Source organism: Lepidochelys kempii, chromosome 6 (genome assembly GCF_965140265.1).
Source record: "Lepidochelys kempii isolate rLepKem1 chromosome 6, rLepKem1.hap2, whole genome shotgun sequence".
Lineage (NCBI taxonomy): Eukaryota > Metazoa > Chordata > Testudines > Cheloniidae > Lepidochelys > Lepidochelys kempii.
The window spans coordinates 11,785,057-11,801,242 of record NC_133261.1 but is presented as its reverse complement, the minus strand read 5'-3'; the positions used below and the strand labels follow the sequence as shown (position 1 = coordinate 11,801,242).

Genomic DNA, 16,186 nt, shown 5'->3' with positions numbered 1-16,186 from the left:
TCGTGTTTTTTAGTAAGTTGGGGGGGGGGTCTCAGAAAGAAAAAGATTGAAAACCCCTGGGGTGTAGAACATGAGTGTTAATGCCATTCACTGAAATTTGACCTGCCTCCCTCACCATCATGACCGTGGGCGGGGGCAAATCTGAGTGGAACTGTAACCCCGCAGGCCAGGTTTCAATGCCCAGACAGGAGCTGCCATTGTAGGGTGAGACGCCCATCCCAAAAACTGCCCCATTTGTCTGTGACTATCGCTCCATCCGTGACATTTTCCGTCCTTGACAAACCTGCAGCCCTAAGTGTGAGCTAACACCAGGATTGCCTCTGCTCTCTCCAGCAGGGCACGGGATCCCGGGAGGAACGCAGACACAGTCTGAATGTGGGGAGAGCACTGTTGGAACACAAGATCCCACATCCCACAGAGGGATCCATGCACAGGACGCAGTCCATCCCTTGGGTAAACTCAGCCAGAGACCAAATCTGATTACACACCAGAGACTCCCCATGGGCCGGTGTCCCCATCAGTGCATCGACTGCAGCAAGAGGTTCAGGAACCCCTTCGCACTAACCCAGCACCGGTGCATGCCCACCGGGGAGCGGCCGTATTGCTGCGCTGACTGTGGCAAGAGCTTTGCAAAGAGCTCAGCCCTGAAAACACACCAGCGCAGGCACACCGGGGAGCGGCCGTATCGCTGCACACACTGTGGCAAGAGCTTTGCAGAGAGATCAAAGCTGAGAATACATCAGCGCACACACACCGGGGAGCGGCCGCACCGCTGTGCTGACTGCGGAAAGGGCTTTGCACAGTTTGCCCACCTGAAAAGACACCGGCGCACGCACACTGGGGAACTGCCATACAACTGTACCATCTGTGGCAAGGGCTTTGCCCAGAGCTCAAGCCTGAGAACACATCAGTGCGCACACACCGGGGAGCGGCCGTACTGCTGCGCTGACTGTGGCAAGACCTTTGCAGAGAGCTCAACGCTGAGAATACACCAGCGCACGCACACCGGGGAGCGGCCGTATCGCTGCACCGACTGCGGCAAGGGCTTTGCACATAGCTCAACTCTGAGAAAACACCAGCGCACGCACACCGGGGAGCAGCCTTACCACTGCAGTGACTGTGGCAAGAGTTTTGCAGAGAGCTCAAAGCTGAGAATACATCAGCGCGCGCACACCGGGGAGCGGCCGTACCACTGTGCTGACTGTGGCAAGAGCTTTGCAGAGAGCTCAAAGCTGAGAGTACACCAGCGCACACACACTGGGGAGCGGCCGTACCGCTGTGCTGACTGTGGCAAGGGCTTTGCACAGTTTGCACACCTGCAAAGACACCAGCGCACGCACACTGGGGAACAGCCATACAACTGTACCGACTGCGGCAAGGGCTTTGCCCAGAGCTCAAGGCTGAGAACACACCAGCGCACGCACACCGGGGAGCGGCCGCACCGCTGCACCGACTGCGGTAAGGGCTTTGCACAGAGTTCAACCCTGAGAATACACCAGCGCACGCACACCGGGGAGCGGCCCTACCACTGTGACGATTGCAAGAAAAGCTTCAGCAATGCCAGTACGCTGACCAGACATCAGCGCACACACGCACCGGGGAGCAGCTCTACCGCTGTGCCAACTGGGGTAAGAGGATCAGCAATGCCAACAAGTTGACCCAGCTTCAGCGCACGAACACCAGAGAGCAGCCGGACCACTGCGCTGTCTGCGGCAAGGGCTTTGCACACAGCTCAAACCTCTGAATACATCTGCGCGCACACACACCGGGGAACGGCCATTCCAATGCACTGTCTGCAGAAAGCACTTTGCACAGAGCTAATACCTGAGAATACACCAGCGCATTCACAGCGGGGAGCGGCTGTCCAGGTGTGCTGACTGGCAAATGCTTTGCTCACTTGGGCAGCCTCACCTGGCACCAGTTGACTCGCCCTTCTGCCACCGCTAGGGCCCAAGGGGCTTCTGGCAGCTGGCGGGCCTGGCACAATGCCAGCAGAATCAGACCAGGGAGTGGTCCTGTCCCCATGATGCCCAGCAGAGACTGTGGGGCAGAGAATGGGACTTGGCTGAGCAGTGTGGGGAAGAGGAGACAGGTGAGGGGATTTTAGAGCAGATGGGCACAACCTTCTCCATTTGGGACCCCCTCCATCTAAGTGGGGTCCAGCCAGATCTCTCTCTTTCTGTCAAACTCCCCCCAACACATATAGCTGTCAGGCAGCCAGGACAATCCCCCTTCCTCCCCCTGCATCCCTCCCCGAGAGTTACCTTGATTTCAGCCAGGAGGTGACTCTTAGGTGACATCTAGAGGTGGGATTTGCAGTCCTGTCTCAGCATGGATTGGTCCAAGGAGGGCGGGGAGGACAGCGCGATGTGTCAGATTGAAAGAAGACTCAGGAACTGCTCAAACCATTCTAAATAGAAATGTGATGAAGAAAAACTACGTGACTAATGTGTAGCAAAGGTCTAACCAGTTGTTTCTTTGCTATTAAAGAAGCTGATGCATTCGAATGGTGTGTGGATAAACCAATATGAAGTGTAAATGTTTAAGATAAACCAGTCCAAATGTCCTAAGGCCTTACTGACCATGAGGCCTGATGAACTGTGTGACTGGTGAGCCGCACAGAGAGTTTTGTATTACTCCTTGGGGAATTCTGTGCCAAAAAAAATAAAAATTTTGCACACCATATTTTAAAATTCTGCATATTTTATTTGTCAAAATAATATAATCACACTAGTTTCATAGACTATCAGGGTCGGAAGGGTCCTCAGGAGGTCATCTAGTCCAACCCCCTGCTCAAAGCAGGACCAATCACCAATTTTTGCCCCATATCCCTAAATGGCCCCCTCAAGGATTGAACTCAGGAGCCTGGGTTTAGCAGGCCAAAGCTCAAACCACTGAGCTATCCATCCCCCCCACTAAGTTTCAATTATTTTGATAGGTAGTTTGAAATAAATTATCAGCAACTATGTTTGTAACACTACAAACAAGATTCAGGAAGGGATTTTTCACAAATAGATTCCTTACTCGTCATTTTAACACAGAACTTTGAGTAATAATTCATTTAAACTACAATATAGAAATGTATTTCCTGCACCCCTCAGAAGTAGTGCAAAGACTTGGGGGAGCCGGGGTAATGGAGAAGCTGAGGGAGAGGGAAGTAATTGCTGGGAAGGAGCCTGGAGTGAACTTTGAGAATTGTTGGGTGTTGGTGGGAGACGTATGCAAGAGGGGGTTTTGTGGGGGGAGGGGAAGAGTGATTGTTAGAGACTTGGGGAGCCTCCCATATGAAACCCTGGCTCACCCTTGGTCTCTCCCATTCAGTCAGGCGCATCTGCCCTCTCTCCCCATGTGTCCCTGCATCCCCCCATCCCTGTGTATTCCTGCCCTCCTTTTTCCCCCATGTGTCCCTGCATCCCCACTTGCATTCCACCCCTGGCTCAATGTTACCTCAATAGCTTCTGTGACCCTCCCAGGGACCCCTATATGCCCCATTTTGTCCATCTCCCCCATATTCCTTGCCTCCACACCTGCCCTCTCTTCTGGTGTCACAGCAGCCCCCAGAGGGGGGAAAAGGTGTAATTGCAGCGCTGCTCCATCAAAATCAATTATTCTGGGGTGAAAAATAATATGTGGAGAACATGAAGTTTGTGCTTTCACAGGTGGCACAGAATTCCTCCATGAGTATCGCATATGAAGTGACATCACACATGTAATCACTGATGTGTAGGGAAAAATCAAGCCCTGGCACAGAGGTGCGTAGAGCGGTTAGTGTTCTTTCCTCAGCTGTTCACTCATGTTAGCCATGCCCACAGACTACGCAAATGAGTCAAATCCCTGTATATGTCTCTGGGATGAGCTACTCTCCAAGGACGGAGCCATCCAGGAGTAGAAAGAGACTTTCCATAGAGATTGTTCGAACTTCTAGATGGAAATTTCTGCTAGGGATGTAAATACTGTTTTAAAAGTTAACCGTTTAAACAAGTAAAATATGTCATTTAAACAGTTAACTGTTTAAGCGGCTGGGGCCCATCTGACTGGGGCTGGGGCCTGGTCTGTCTGGATGGTGCTGTTCTGGCTAGGCCTGCTCCAGCTGGGCAGCACTGCTCCGGCCGGGTGCCGTGTCCGGGCCTGCTCCAGCTGGCGTGGGGGTTAACAGTTAAGTTAACTGGTAAGACTATGCTTACCGGTTAACTATCTACCTTTTAGATCTCTAATTTCTGCACACAGCTAAGAGTGCTGATGGAAGGAGCATGGAGTCATGCAAAGCTGGCCAAAGGAGCACAGGGCAAGGATTCCATGAAAAGTAGCTTGTGGAGGTAGGTTACTGACTGGAGCTGAGGTTCACTCCATGACCCCACAGGACTGACACCAACTGGGACAACACAAAAGTGTTTTACACAGGGATACTGGAGTTTTCCAAAGTCTCAAGAGGTCTCTGGGATGGAATACACCCCTGTATTCAAACCCTACACACTGCTGTAATCATCTATATACAAATTATGCCTTATAAGGTAGGTATCATTTGAAAACTAATAACTTACTGGCCAGCATGATCATAGTGAAATGTATGCAGCAACTTTATATAAAAACTTATGAACAGAAGCTGAAATTGCAACTGAAGCGTGTTGACCAGACACGTCTTGGGAGTGGGTAAAACTGTTTCTCAGAAACAAAGGAAAAGTTAACCCCTCTAGCCAAGGTGTCCTCAGAGCTGATGAGCCATCACCTATAAAGTAGCCATTCTTTGGAAAGGAAGGCAATCAGGAACAAACTGATCTGCATTTTAGCAAACAACAGCATGAAACTTCTTCCCCACCAAAGTTCATGTCTCCCCACTCAGTTGAGAACTTTATCTAGGGGTAGCTTTGAGAAAATTCTGCATTTCAAAGGGTGATTGAATTATAAAAGAGAGGGGCAAAAACACCTCTTGTTCTTTCTCCCTGTTCATCTCTCGTTTTCACCTAAGAGGACCAAAAAGAAAGAAAGAAAGAAAAGCAGCCCTTGGACCTAAGGAACGGATCCTGAACTGAAAACTTTATCAACAATGCTCCTGGAAACCTGTGGTAAAGGACTTCACTTTGCACCATGTCTAGTTTGTTCAGTTTAGTACTAGGAAGTGTTTTTATCTCTTTTTTTTCTTGAAACCATTTCTGACTTTGATGCCTCATCACTTGTACTCACTTGAAATCTACCTTTGTGATTAAGTAAATTTGTTCATTTCAATTAAAGAAGAAAACTGTGTGGGTAACTCCATTTGGGGTGGGAAAAATGACTGTGTATTGATCCCCTTAGAGGGGCAATGGACCTATTCTATCAGGACTGTCCAGGAGAGGGCTGGACAGTTCAGGCCACACATTTCTGGGGGGAAATCTGGGACTTTATGTGTATTGGGGTCACCCTGCAGTAATAACCAAGGCTGTGAAAGCCAGAGTGTGAGCTGAGCGTGGCTGGCAGGCAGCAGCTACACACAGACACTCGGGGTGACACCGGAATGCTGGAGGCTGTTTGTGAGTGGTCCGGGTTGGGAGCTACAGCAGCAAAGCATTACTGGGCACCCCAGGTTACAGGGCAGGTAGTGACACTAACCCCCATCCCCACCCCCACCCCCATCTGGATTACATCCTGGATTGTTTACACAAATAACAATGTGTGAATTCTTTGCAGAAAAGGACATCCCGGAACATGAGCACGAAGCGCTGCTTAACCTCCCCAATTTTAATCCACAGAAAATAAGGTTCCAGTATAAGGTCTGGCTTTAGCTGCTTCTGGGAACTTTTAGTGCCCAGATAATTAGAGCAATCATAGGAGAAGTTGCAGCCCCCCTTATAAGCCAATATTTAAGGAATAATTCATTCCCCGCCAGCCAATCATGGATTCCTATCCGTGATCCAGTAATCCTCATGGAATGGTATGATAAAAATACTAGCCAACTCTTAAGTCTTAGGAAATACCAGTATGTATGCCTGGGAAGGGAAAGTGGGACTTAAGGTTCACCTTATAAACACCACAGGAATACCAAACTACTGGGAAATAGGGGTTAAAATAGAAGGTCCCTATGGGGCTACCACCTGGAGTTCCAGCTACCCACAGTTACCGTACCAGTGGGATGAGCCTGTTAAGACAGGAACAATATTAACAGTGATTGTGGGATACTGTCCAATACCCCGTAGTAAATTGAACCTATGGTTCCCGGACACATGAACCAGAACCAGGACCAGAGACTATGCATTCGAAAGAGGTACCCCAATTAAGATAAAGAAACCAAAATTGTTTGTGACTCAAAGCGACCCAGTAAAAGTTTTGTTAAACCCACTATTAGTAAAAATAAAAATTGGTATGGATTGGACTCAGTTGAACGTGTCTAAATTGGAACCCAAATGTTCACTCTATTCCCTTCCTATTATAACGGCCTGGATAAAAACATATCAACACTCCAATGGCCAAGCAAAAGGAGAGGTAGTAGACACCATATTAGGAGGAGGTGGATTTGGAGCAGGAATTATGAATATTATAGACCTGGAGGTAATTAAGAATAAATTGAGGTTTTTGTCACAACTGCAAGATAGTCTCATTCACAAGCAGGCAGATACTACTGTGGATTTGGTACAAATAGGTCTGGGAAACCTGAAAGCATGTACCAATTTCAGTTTTCCATCTTTTTCAATACAGTATACCAATGGGCTAAGGCGGTCCACTGTGGATAAGGGCCTTTACATTTTGATTCCAATGAGTGGTCCCTTTTTTCCATTTTAAGGTACAGGATTGGTCCCCTGTTTTCCACAGGGCTGCCTTTAGTGGGCCTTTGTTTCTGAATTTTGTTGTTCATGTGTTCGATGGCCTGATTAACCCTATACTAGAGGGTGTTTTTATCTTCTTGTAACTGTTTGAGCCATTGAAAGTCATAGAGTCATAGAATATCAGGGTTGGAAGGGACCTCAGGAGGTCATCTAGTCCAACCCCCTGCTCAAAGCAGGACCAATCCCCAATTTTTGCCCCAGATCCCTAAATGGCCCCCTCAAGGATTGAACTCACAACACTGGGTTTAGCAGGCCAATGCTCAAACCACTGAGCTATCCCTCCCCCCAAACCACGGAGCTATCCCTCCCCCCATGAAAAGTAATCATGAAAGTAATCATGCTGGGTTATATTAGAGCTCTCTTCTTGACCCTGTACCAGGTAACTAGGATCAATCATTAGGAGCATTGGATGTCCAAACAGGATTTGGAAGGGTTGAATTTTTGTCTTTAGTCTATTACTGCTGCAGATGGCAGCCAAAATCAGAGGCAGTTTATCCGGCCAGTCTTTCCCTGTGTGATTTAGTACCTTCTGGAGCGCTTCCTTAATAGTGAGGTTCATGTGCTCTGCTTGGCCTGAGGACTGAGGCCGGTATGGTATGTGGAGCTTTTGTTTAATTCCCAAGGCTTGTATCGCTGTTTTAAAGATTTCTCATGTGGGGAACAGCTTGTGCTGGGAAGGAATACTGAGGAATTGGCTTCCGTGCCTTCACATTCCAATGGTTTTTTAGCCCAACTCATGGGAAATTCCCCTATCCACTTATTGTCTGGCAGTCCCACAGCCGCCATAGCCTTACAGTCCCGCTTTCTTAATCCTTCTGAAATAACCTGCTCATTCACTGTCCCTCTCTCTTTTTTCCCCCGCAAGGAGCCTCCTGCCAAATCAATTATCCGCTCTTCCTGTGGATCCACAACTACTTCCAAGATAGCTTCCTCAGTCATGCTGTGACACATCACTGTACCTGTTTACAATTGAGGTTGAGCTACTACCTATGGCAGATGTTCCAATAAGGTTCCTTTTACTTCTTTGCTGTGAAATTGAAACAAAGGAATGATTTACCCTCTCTGCACATTCTCCTGCAGTGACTTAATTAAAAAGAACAGGAGGACTTGTGGCACCTTAGAGACTAACAAATTTATTTGAGCATAAGCTTTCGTGAGCTACAGCTCACTTCATCGGATGCATGCCGTGGAAAATACAGTGGGGAGCTTTATATACACAGAGAACATGAAACAATGGGTGTTAACGTACACACTGTAAGGAGAGTGATCACTTAAAATGAGCTATTACCAGCTGGAGAGTGGGCGGGGGGGGGAGAAAACCTTTTGTAGTGATAATCAGGGTGGGCCATTTCCAGCAGTTAACAAGAATGTCTGAGGAACAGTGTGTCGGGGGTGGGGAGGGAATAAACAAGGGGAAATAGTTTTACTTTGTGTAATGACCCATCCACTCCCAGTCTCTATTCAAGCCTAAGTTAATTGTATCCAGTTTGCAAATTAATTCCAATTCAGCAGTCTCTTGTTGGAGTCTGTTTTTTGAAGTCTTTTTGTAGTAATATTGCGACTTTTAGGTCTGTAATCGAGTGACCAGAGAGATTGAAGTGTTCTCTGACTGGTTTATGAATGTTATAATTCTTGACATCTGATTTGAGTCCATTTATTCTTTTACGTAGAGACTGTCCAGTTTGACCAATGTACGTGGCAGAGGGGCATTGCTGGCACATGATGGCATATATCACATTGGTGGATGTGCAGGTGAACGAGCCTCTGATAGTGTGGCTGATGTGATTAGGCCCTATGATGGTGTCCCCTGAATAGATATGTGGACACAGTTGGGGTGTGGGGGGGACTGGAGTCTGGGCTGGGGTCATGGGGGGTGCAGGGGTCAGGGCAGAGGGCTGGAGGTGTGTGAGGGGGGTGTAGGAGTCAGGGCTGGGGGGTGGGCTGGGGTCGTGGGGGTGCTCCCAGCCCCTTGCCCAGAGCGACTCACAGCAGGGGGCTGGAGGGGATATGCCCTGATTCCACCCCCTGTCCCCACGGCCCCGTCCTCCACCTCCTCCCCGGAGCCGCAAGCGTGCTGTGGCTCCGCTTTCTCCCCTCCCCCGCAAGGGCTATCAGCTGATCGGTGGCAGGGAGGGAGAGGAGGAGGGGCAGGAACCCAGCGCGCTGCGGGAAGAGGCAGGGGAGGGAGAACTTGCCTGTCCTGCAGCAGCAGCCGGCAGGATCAAGCTTCTTCACCCTGCCCCCCCCCCCCCCCCGTGGGGAGGGCAGGAGGGGCGGCGCGTGGAGAAGAGCAGGCCGGGGCGGGTGGGATTTTTAATAGCATGCTGCTGCCTGCCGGGTCCCGGCCGCTGGCCCCGCTCAGCCCGCTGCCGGCCTGGGTTTGGCAGCGGGCTGAGCGGTGCCGGCAGCTGGGACCCGGCAGGTAGCAGCGTGCCATTAAAAATCGGCTTGCGTGCCGTCCCCTGCATTAGGGTGTGCCTGGGAACACCCCGTACGCACGCCTATGAATGGAAGCAAGGTTTGTGGTGTGACACCTCATGTTTGTTTCTTGAGAGCAGGGAAAGATCCCAGGTGCTCGTTCTTTAGCTCTGTTGCTCTAGCAGTGAAGCACTGACATCCAAAGCTGGGCTTCTAACCTGAATGTGCAGCAACCAGCCCCCGCTCCTGCCTGAGCAGCCGTGTCCACTGGCGTCACAAGGACGGGAACACCCCATGGGCGAGAGGTTTCAGAGGGGTAGCCATGTTAGTCTGTATCAGCAAAAACAACAAGGAGTCCTTGTGGCACCTTAGAGACTAACAAATTTATTTGGGCATAAGCTTTTGTTGGCTAAAATCCACTTCATCAGATGCATGGAGTGGAAAATACAGTAGCGGGTATAAATACACAGCACATGAAAAGATGGGAGTTACCTTACCAAGTGGCGGGTCAGTGCTAACGAGCCAATTCAATTAAGGTGGAAGTGGCCTATTCTCAACAGTTGACAAGAAGGGGTAAATACCAAAGGAGGGAAAATCACTTTTGAAGTGCTAATGAGGCCAATGCAATCAATGTGGCCCATTTCAAACAGCTGACAAAAAGGTGTGAGTATCAGCAGAGGGAAATCAGTTTTTGTAGTGACCCAGCCAGTCTTTATTCAGGCCTAATTTGATGGTGTCCAGTTTGCAAATTAATTCCAGATCTGTGGTTTCTCACTGAAGTCTGTTTTTGAAGTGTTTTTGTTGAAGAATTGCCACTTTTAAGTCTGTTATTGAGTGTCCAGGGAGATTGAAGTGCTCTCCTACTGGTTTTTGAATCTTACAATTCTTGATGTCTGATTAGTGTCCAAGGACTCCATGAGGGAGAGACACCCAACCCAGCCACCGCCGCCTCCCCAGGTGAAGCGCCAGCTGCTGCTTCCCGCTATGAGCGCCTGCTTCTCCCTCCTCTCCCGGGCTGGCTGCGGCCGGGGAAGATGGCGAGGGAGTTCTCCTGGCCTGGGTGTGTCTCTCGGGGCAGAACGCGGTTTTGCCATTTTTTTGCACTACTTTGTGTAGGGCATATTTCATAAGGTTTTTTTTAATTGTTTCTGAGAATTGAGGATGACAGGGAATATGTAGTTGTTGCTTTACTTCTAAAGCTTTTAATAATTTTTAACTACTTTTTTTTTCTTTTTTTACAAAATATGGTCCATTATTTGAATTAATTACTTTTGGGGTTTCATATTTACTGAACACTTTTGGCGGTGGTCTTTGCAGTATGATTTCTGGTGGGAATTGCCTCCACCCATCCAGGAAAATAATTTACTATTACTAATAAATACGGATTCTCCCTTATCTACATAGGAGGTGACATTTTTCCAATTTTATTTGGATAATTGATCCAGCAGTACCATTGTTTCTTAAAAGTAAATGCAAAGCGGGCCCAAGAATCCGGATGCAACGGCATGGCAAAAAAACAATTTGCCAAATCTATGACAGAGACCCATTTAGGGGCCCCCTGTATTCTTGCGATCACTTGAGGCAAATCTGTTACTATTGGTGCCATGGCGGGGGTAGCTTTATTAATTTGTTTTAAATTCACTGTTAATTTGTAATCTTTTGAAGCTTTTAGTACTGGCCAAATTGGGCTATGGTATGCAGATTTTCCCTTTTTAATCACTCCCTGTTCCAGTGATTTGATTGTTTTCTTAATTCCTGCCTCTGCCTGCACAGGATATTTATATTGTCTCCGTGGTGGCGCTTTATTCCTCACAATTTTAACATGTGCTTTGATTTTACCACAGTCTGCTTTGTTCTTTGTCCAGACATTGGGACACTCTTTTACCCACGTATCTTGTTGATTTAGTGTAATTTCCTTCACTGCTTTTGCAGCACATATTCAGGAATGTACCCTGCTGTCGGGGTGTCTTCTGTCCAGTCCGGCACATGCCCCAGAACTCCGTTAAATTCAGAACCAACCGATTTCTCTTTAAAAAAGGAGTCCCTAATATCACTGGCTCAGTCACCTGATCTATTGGAAGCATTTGTTCTTTACAACAAAAATTCCCCATTTTCTCTCTGGGTATAGCTATTTTTACTGAATGATACATTTTTTTCTGTCACTCCTTCCCCAATAGAGGAGGCTGCTGTAATGACTTCAGACACATATGGAGTCAAATTACAACTTCTGTTTACAATATTGACACCAGCCCCACTATCCAATAGGGAATTTTTGGGTCCATTATTTTCCACAATGACAGTTATCGTAGGTCTTCCATTCGAGTCCATCTTAATTTAGTTATTGTCTCCCACTCTTGGGGACCCATTTCCAGTGGGAGCAACTTGTTATCAGGGCTTCCCTGGTAAGCAGAATTTTTTGAACCCTCAGCTTGCACAGCTGCAACTCTTTTCTGCTCCCTAGACATTTCCTCTTTCATCCTTTGCATTTTTTAATTAATTTATCCGTGTGTCTCCCATTCTACATATTCATATTTACTTCCTCAATTTCAAATACCTCCTTCTCCCCGCCCAGTGCGCCGCATCCCCGCTGGGGTGGGAAAAGGCAGGGTGGGGCAGGGACTTTGGGGAAGGGGTGGAATTGGGGTGGGACAAGGGCAGTGCAGGGGTGGGAAGAGGCAGGCCAGGGGCCGAGGGGATCAAGCTCCCACTGGGCAGCGGGGAAGTCAGCGCCTTTGGCCCTGGGGTTTGTCACTAGTTGTATTTCTCCAGCCAATAACCCCAATGTTATTCTTCTTAACAACTAATTCCTGGGCAAATCCCCAGGCTTCATGTAATTTGCACTGGATAAAACTTCATGGGTCTTTGACCTGATTTTTTTTTCCTAACAGCATAATAAATCGCAGTACCAGCTGGTGTGCTTCTGGCTGCCTCTCCAAAGCATTTTTTGCTCTATCTACGGCCAGTCTAATCTCTCCAGTGGTAGCTGTCCTGATCAACCTGTAACATTTACCCATACTTAAATTTTCCGTTCCTCCTGACTCTGCCCACTGTACTAGCCATGTAGCTAGATTTTTTATATTTACTGGGCATAATGACTTTGTCATCAACTGTAAGTTGATGAACTTGCAGGAATTATTTCTGTTTGTTCTGAGGGTACCTCTCTGGCTGCATCTTTGACAGTTGATCTATGTTCTATTCCTGCTATGGACTTTCCTGACTTCGGCTTTTCCGGACAGTTTTTTATTTCTTTTCTCAATTTAGTATAAAGCCGCTCTCGAGGCCAATCAAGTTCCCTTTTCTCTTGATCCCCACATGCGTCCTCCAAATCCTCCAAACCAGATATCATTGGAATCCAAATCCAAATCTCTCCCTTTTCGACAAACAGCTGCAACCTGCAGCTCCGGTATTTTTACTTGCTTTTATAATGTTGCTATAGTTTTCTTGCACCAACTATGAGAAACGCTTGCAATTTCTGTTTCCTTCGTCAGTTTTTGAATTAATTGTTTCATTCCTACTGCTTATTTTTGTCTGCCTTAATTTTTTCCCGATCCACCATTTTCTTTTTTTATTCCCTATTTTGTTTTTCCATTTCTTCTAACTGAGTTTGCATTATCTGTGCCTGCCTCACTTCCCTCTCCAAATTTTTCTGGCAAGTTTTAAAATTCTCTTGTAATGTCTGGAACTCCGCACAGATTTCCCCCTTACATGTGATTGCCTGTTTTACAGCCTGCCACAACAGCCACACTCTGGCTGTTTGCCTTTTACTGGCATTAGGGTTGTACAACTGTCCATATTTCTCAAACATGTTTTCTGAAGTGTCAGCTGTTACATTGGGTTCAACCACACCTTCCATACAGAGGTGCATAGAGCTGTTAGTGTTCTTCCATTAACTGTTCTCCCCTGTTGGCGACGGATAGGGTTGCCAACCAACTTCCTAATTTCTGAAAACAGGACACTACAGCAGGAGCATTGGAATCCTGCCCCTGCCCCACCTCTTCCCCCTGAGGCCCTGCTCCACCTCTTCCCTTGATGCCCTGCCCCTTCTCCATCTCTTCCCATAGCCCCCCACTTGCTCCCCTCCTCCCCCCACTGCATTTCTCATCGCTCAGTCCTCTCCACCTCCCCCACCTCCCCAGCTGGGCTCCCTCTCCTTCGGGGAGGGGAGCTGCAGCTCCTGACACAGAGACTGTCTGCCCACGAGTTGCAGGTAGGAGGCCTCCCCGGCTGTGCAGATGCTGGCGCAGGTTGCTGACCTTTTTCCACCTACCCCCACCCCCTCCCGCAGTAATCGTACTTTTGGTGTGTGGTCAGTACATCTGACAAGACACTGTACAGGTCCCCTTTTGACTGGACTTTGCAGTTGAAAATGGGACACCTGGCAACCACAGCCACGGACCACACAAATGAGTCAAATCATTGTACATGACTCTGTGATGAACTACTACCCAAGGGCAGGGCCATCCAGGTGTGGGAAGAGACTTTCCAGAGAGACTCTATTCTAAACTTCCAGATGGACATTTCTGCAACCAGCTATGGAGTGGAAGTGACAGCTATGGAAAGACAGCTATGGAAAGAACATGGAGTCATGCACAGCTGGACAAACGAGCACATGGCAGAGAGTCCAAGGAACGCAACTTGTGGAGGTAGGTTACTGACTGGATCTGGATCTTCAGTGCGTGACCCCACAGGTCTGACACCAACTGGGCAGCACAAAGTGTTTTACACAGGGATACCAGAGTTTTCCAAAGTTGCAAGAGGTTGCTGTGATGGAATACACCACTATTCACACCCTACACACTACTCTAATAATATTTGTACAAAATATGCCTTATAAGGTATAATTTCAATCTTGCTGGCCAGTATTATCATAGTGAAACGTATGCAGCAACTTTGTATATACAATTATGAACATAAGCTGAAATCACGACTGAAGTGTGTTTACCAGACACACCTGGGGAGTGAATAAAACTTTTTCAAAAACAAAGGAGAAGTTAGTGCCTCTAGCCATGGTGCCATCAAAGCTGATGGGCCATCAATTGTCAAGTCGCTGTTCTTTGAAAAGGAAGGTGGGCAGGAACAAAGAGATGCAAACAGCAGCATGAAACCCCTTTCCCACCAAAAAGTTCATGTCTCCCCACTCAGCTGAGGAGACCTTTATCTAGGAAAAAGAAAAGGAGTACTTGTGGCACCTTAGAGACTAACCAACTTATTTGAGCATGAGCTTTCGTGAGCTACAGCTCATGCCAATGAAGTGAGCTGTAGCTCACGAAAGCTCATGCTCAAATAAATTGGTTAGTCTCTAAGGTGCCACAAGTCCTCCTTTTCTTTTTGCAAATACAGACTAACACGGCTGTTACTCTGAAACCTTTATCTAGGAGTCACTCTGAGAAAAATCCATTTCACAGGTGATTGAACTATAAAAGAAAGGGCCAAACACACCCCTTGTTATCTCTCCCTGTACATCTAAGAAAGAAAAGAAAAACAGCTCTTGGACCTCAGGAACTGATCCTGAGCTGACAACTTGGTCAGCAATGCTACTGGAAACCTGTCCTAAGGGTTTCCCTTTGAACTAAGTCTAATTTGTTCAGTTTAATACTAGGAAGTATTTTTATGTTTCTTTTTCTTGTAACCATTTCTCACTTTGATGTCTCATCACTTGTACTCACTTGAAATCTACCTTTGTGGTTAAATAAATTTGTTTTCTTCCTTAATTGAAACAAAGCCAGTGTTGTGATGTGTGGGGTGACAAACTGTTGCATATTGATCCCCTTAGCGGAGCAATGGACCTATTCTATCAGGACTGTCCAGGAGAGGGCTGGACAATTCAGGCCAAGCATTTCTGGGGGGAAATCTGGGACTGTGTATGTATTGGGATCACCCTGCAGTAATAACCAAGGCTGTGAAAGCCAGAGTGTGAGCTGAGCGTGGCGGGCAGGCAGCAGCTACACACAGACACTCGGGGTACGACCGGAATGCTGGAGGCTGTTTGTGAGTGGGCCGGGTTGGGAGCCAGAGCAGCAAACCGTTACTGGGCCCCCCTGGTTATAGGGCAGCCGGTGACACTGCCTTGCACTGGTCTGGATTACACTCTGGATTGTGATTGCCTCATTGGACAATGAGAGTGGACACAACTCATATCCTGGTTGGATGTTCCAAGATTTTGCCATGACCACGGGTCATTTCCTCATTGGTCCAAGCCAGTTTTGCCCAGCAGAGTGACCAGGCTGCGCCACCCAGCACAAACACGAGGAAGATCAGATCTAGGTGCAGATTTCAACTGAACAGCTCATGTTTATTTTGATGATGGACCCACCTCAGAACTCAAATCCAACACTCTTGTGAAGTGACTTGGGTTTGGAGCTGAAGTTTAGGAACTTGAATTTAGATCAAAGCTTCATAACTGACCCATTTTTGCTATTAGTGTTACCGAGTTGATAGTGTGACTTTCCAGTTCTTAGTTATTACTCATTATAATGTATTCCGACATTAAGGTCCCAATCCAGAAAAATCTTAAACTTATGCTCAACGATAAGCATGTAAGTAGTCGCACTGAAATCAATGGAACTGCTCAAAGTGCTTGGACTTAAGCACACTGAAGTACTCTGTCCTGTGAGGGCCTTAAGAAAAAAATGAAATAAAATATTGTCAGTTTCAGGGGACCTTCACTTATATTCCCCTCACCTTTCCATTTCCACAGGTTCCCGCTGCCTCCCCAGGCTCCTCACCCACCTCCCCATTGCCTTGGCCCTGCTGCCTTCCCACAGCCCTGGCAATCCCCTCTTAGCCTTCTGTGTTCCCCAGGCTCGTCATGCACATCCCCATCATCCTGGTTCCCTGCTCTCTCCCCCAGTCTACCCAGCCATCCCCCTGACCTCCAATGACTCCCCCAGGCTTCCCAGCCATCATCCCATTGTCCCTGGCCTGTCCAGCTTCCCGCGGGCTCCCTGAGTCCCTCTGCTAACCCCCCCTTC

General features: G+C 47.8%; 1 pseudogene; it reads left to right on the top strand.

Moving 5' to 3' along the window:
- The window catches only part of LOC140913696 (uncharacterized), a 31,214-nt pseudogene that overhangs the window by 5,417 nt on the left and 9,611 nt on the right, over nt 1-16,186 (top strand).